We start from the raw sequence: 4,417 nt of genomic DNA on the forward strand, positions 1-4,417 counted from the left end.
CAGGACCATCAGTTTACAAATGAAGGAACTGGGGTTCTGCTACATTCATTCACAAATGGCTCATTGTAGTCTGTGAATTATTAGGAATCAAGGGTCCATCTTTGTATGTCTCCGGTACCAGCAACGCATGCTACTTAATGCGCGACTCAGCAAACATTAGGCGCCAACTATGTGCACTGGGCCGGGTTAGGTCTGCAAAGACGAAAGCAGACAGTCCCTGCCCTCAAGTTAACCCACTAAGAGGAAGGGTCAAAGGAGCACCACAGATTTAGCGCTGGAAGAGCCTCTGAAGGTGGTCTCGTGCAGGCCCATCAGTTTACAGCCGAAGAGAGGCCCACATTCACCAGAACTAGGGTACACAAGGCGGGTTCCACCAGTCTGAGCTCGCGGGACGGCCTGGCACGAGGATGGGCAAAGTCCTGATTGGCTCCCGGACCCCCTAGACCACTGGGCGGTGGGGCTCGGCCGTCCCCCGCCTAGATCCCGCCGGGGCAGGCCGGCTCGGCCACAGCTGCGCCCCCCGCACCCCCTCCTTAGGGAGCGCCCGGGGCTCCCGTGAAGCCCCGCCAGAGCGTGAAGGCGGGCGGGTGGGCTGCTGCCCCCTGCAGCGAACCTGAATTTGGAAGGGGGGGAGTGGTGCAGCGCGGGAAGGGGAGGGGCAAACTAGGAGGAAGGTGGGTCCTGGTGACGTCAGCTACGCGCGCGGCCAATCGCGCGCGGGGGGCGTTCCCACCCATTCAGGACTCCTCGCCTGGGCTTTGAGGGTATGTGAACAGCTGCTTTCCATTCAGTCCCCCCCACCCCAATATCGGGCATTTCGGGGGTGTGGTGACCGGGGCGCGGGAGGGGGCCGGGGCCGGGAGGAGGCTCGGCGCTGGGGGCGCGGGGCGGGCCGGGCCTCCCCTCCCGGGCTGGCGGGGCGGGGGGTGGGGGGTCGCGGGCCCCTGGGGGGGGTCCCGCCCGCCTCCCGGAGGGCTGAAGGCGTACGCCTTCCTTGGCCGGGAAGGACCCGGCTCGGGCCGGGCGTGGTTTCCTTAGAGGACCGCCGCCGCTCCGGCTGCCCGTGAACTTGACCGCGGGCTGGGGGCAAGGGGCTGCGGGGGGCGCGTGGAGGGCCCCGGGGCTGCTCCGGGCCGCGGACGTCCGTGGGTCCGACAGCCTACGGGGAGGACCCCCGGCCCCTCAGCCTCCGCGGACGGACGACCTAAGACCCAAGTCCCGGGGCCAGCCCCGGCGAGCAGGCGGGCGGGTATCCCGCTCCACGACCGAACCCGCCGGGCCCGCGTTCGGCCCTCGAGCTCGGGGCGCGTGCCGCGGGGACGGCCCAGGGAGCCGGGAGCAGCGGGGGCGGGCGCGGGGCAGCGGAGGCAGAAAGGGGGCGGTGAAGGTCGGGAGCGAGCGAGCGGGCAGAACCGACTCCACACGCTCGGGCTCGGGAAGAGGAAATGCATCAGAGAGCGGGGGGAGGAGCCTGCGGGGGAGGGGGAGGGGCGCTGTCAGCTGTGCTCCGCCGCGTCCGGCCCGCGGGGGGCGGGGCCGCCGGCCCGGCAGGCGGGGCGGGGGGATGGGGGGTGCGGAGGGGGAAGGGAGGCTTCGCTTCCTCCACTCCTGGGCCCGGCCTGTTTACAACCTGTTCTGGCGTTGGCTTGGGCAACCGGGGGCGCGCAGGGGGCGGGGCCGCTTCTTCTCTCCTCCCTCGCCTTCCCTCCCGATTCCGGCTGCAAGCCTAAACCCGCCTTCTCTTGTTTCCTATTGACTGAGAGCGACTCCATTTCCCCACCCCCCTCCTGGTTCCCTATTGGTCCTCGCTTCCCCTCCGCCTATCGAAAAGCCTGGCTCTGGTTCAAGTTGCTAGGTTTTCCCCCCTCCCCCAGCCCCGGAAGCTGGATGAGTTAAGGCTAGAGGGCCTCACTGTCTAAGTGGATTGGCTGATAGCGTGGCCCGCCTACCTGCGGGGGGAGGAGGCGTGAGGAAGTGTAGGGTGTGCCCCCCCTCCCCCGCCCCACACGTGGGAGTCCCGCCCCAGGCTGCCCTCCCGGAAGTGGAGTGCTGTGCGCCCTCCGGGGTTGGAGCTGAGCTAGGCCTTCTTGGGCCGGGCTTGCCAGCCGAAGCTCTGCACTGCGGAGCCCAGTGCCTGGCTTTGGCTGTTCCCGGCAGGGCCAAAGCGAGGGGCGTGCACCCGAGCAGGGCCCGGTGGGTGTGGGTTCTGGGGTGCGGGGAGATGAGGGCCCCCCTCCTGGCCCGGAGCTCAGCAGTACTGCCGGCTCTGTTTTCTCTGGCCGGCGCTCCAAAGCTGCCGGGTCCAGCTGGGGGAGCCTCATCGGCCTCGGAGCACCAGCAGGAAAGCTTGGAACCCTCGCTGGTTCTGGGCTTGATCCTGCTTTTCGGGCTCCTTCGCTGTGGGTCAGCTCCCTCTTCGGCGACCCGGATCCTCCTTGGCCACCTGTTGGGAACTCTCGGAGAGAGTTTACGTTCTGACCGATGCGCTCGGTGCCTTAGCTGTTGAGAGCAGGGCGGAGAGGCAGGGCACACCTGTTGTCAGCCCACGTTTCAGAACATCCAGGCTTTAGGAGGGAGGGAGGGAGCCACTAGAAGCAGAAACCGCGGAAAGGGAGCCTGGCTTCTGGATTTCCCTGTTGGCCTGTACGCTGGGTGTCAGGCTACACTCTAAGGAAAACCACATAGTGTAAACAGAGGCGCACTGTAGCTTCGTACCGAGAATCGGTTGTTGCAGGCTTTACTCCCATTCACAGGTCCGCTTACCTGGGGAAGCTTTCGGGCGAGCATGCTTAGTCCCGCCCGAGTTCACCCAGAGCCCGGCGTAGACGCCCATAGCCGAGGAGGCCATTCTGGGTGTTTCGTTCCTTCCCACCCCCAGTAGAAATATCCTTTGTGTAGTGCTCTAAACTGACCTAATTCTCATGGGTTTCTAATTTGGGCTGCTAAAAGATTTTTGTATTCGGAGAAAGCGGTAGTTGTTAGCTCTGAGTCCTGTGGTGTATCTTTTAAGACCGTGGCCTCCTCTCCAAAGAGAAAAGATTTTTGTGCTCTCATTTTACTCATTTATTTGCAGTAGATTGTAGGAGCCATAAACGATCTTCTGCATTAGGCTCCAAAATGTGTGGTTTTTCTCATTTGTTTTCGATGTGCCCAGATCCTTTCTCCTCTCTCTGCCCTGAACTAACGGCTTCAATGGATCTTCCTCCACTTTTTATTTTTGGCACGAGGGCCTTGTTGTTTATTTAGCTTTTGAGTATCAGTGTTTTTTCCCACTGTTGTTAGGATTACAGGGGTCTGTCTGTAACAGTTCTGTTTAGGGTTCAGGATATTTCACTTTTTTTTAATCACTAGTGTCCTTCCCAGAAAAGCAGAATGTGGGGGTTTGGTGGGTGAGACAGAAGTCATGGGAGAGACTAAATCTTCTGTAATGCATGCCTTCGGTTTAGATGCAACTCTGTGAGATCGGGTTGCGTCTATTTAGTTGAACACAGTCCTCCCGGATGGTTGCATTTCTGACCCTGTGGTCTCTGCTGTGGGCAGCAAGCATTTGCAAAGGAGGTGGGTGGGGTGCTGGTTAAGAGAGTAGGAGCCGTCTTAATTTTCAAATTTTATTTTATTCCCCTGTGTGGGGACGGCATCCGAAAGCTGCAGCCTCTCTTCTTTAAGCAGGGATCCCAATTGCTGGCGCCACCCCTTAACTCGGGGACCCGGAATTCTCTAGGGTTCAGTCTCTAGTGTAAACATTCCACAAAAGGTCTTAAGAGGCGCAGCCTCCTAGTTCAAGGGCGGAGCCAGCCGCTTCCTGGACAGGTCATCAGTCCAATAGACATGCCGGCCTATGACAATTCATCCAATCCCGAGGGAGGTGGGCGGGGACTTAGGGGCGGTGGGGGTGGGCGGGGTCCGTTTCATTTACGGACATTTTACACCGCACCAGTTACCTTCCTAGGGTGGTAGAAGACCTGAGGGGGGGAGGGAACAAAGAGTTCTGCCAATGAGGTTGGTGGGGGGGGTGGGAGCTGAGTGAGTCTTCCAATGGGGTAGTAGGAATGGGGCGGGCTTCATGCCGTCCTCCAATAAATTGCAAAGAATCTCCTAGTTTTCTCCAATAACCTTGCGGCGAGTGGGCGGGAGTCAACCGGCTGCCTCCAATAGGTGGGTCTGAGTTGAGGGAGCTCCCCGCCAATAGGGGTGTGGGGAAGGTAAGTGGCTCTCCCTGCGGTGTGTGTGGGGGGGCCTTGGGGCGGGTCTTAGGCTGAACAGGAGTGGTGATTGGTGAAGAACCTGATGAACAGTCCACGGAGCCCGTAGCGCGGTAGGACTGGGTCTCCCCTCAGCGGGGCGGGCAAGGGGAGTGGGCGGGATTTCCCGGGTAACAGAGAAGCGGCCGCGGCGGTAGCGGCAGCGGAGACGGTTT

General features: G+C 61.4%; 1 protein-coding gene across 1 annotated transcript in view; it reads left to right on the forward strand.

Annotated features, from left to right (window-relative positions):
• The first annotated feature begins 673 nt into the window (after window positions 1-673).
• SIN3A (SIN3 transcription regulator family member A) overlaps window positions 674-4,417 on the forward strand; it is a 77,354-nt gene continuing 73,610 nt past the window's right edge. The window contains exon 1 of the mRNA XM_069071121.1: window positions 674-764. The gene's annotated coding sequence lies outside the window, so the exon portion shown is untranslated. The remainder of the gene's footprint in view (window positions 765-4,417) is intronic.

Source organism: Petaurus breviceps, unplaced genomic scaffold (genome assembly GCF_028583685.1).
Source record: "Petaurus breviceps papuanus isolate PSGF00001 unplaced genomic scaffold, PetGlider_PUasm1.0 90825, whole genome shotgun sequence".
NCBI lineage: Eukaryota > Metazoa > Chordata > Mammalia > Diprotodontia > Petauridae > Petaurus > Petaurus breviceps.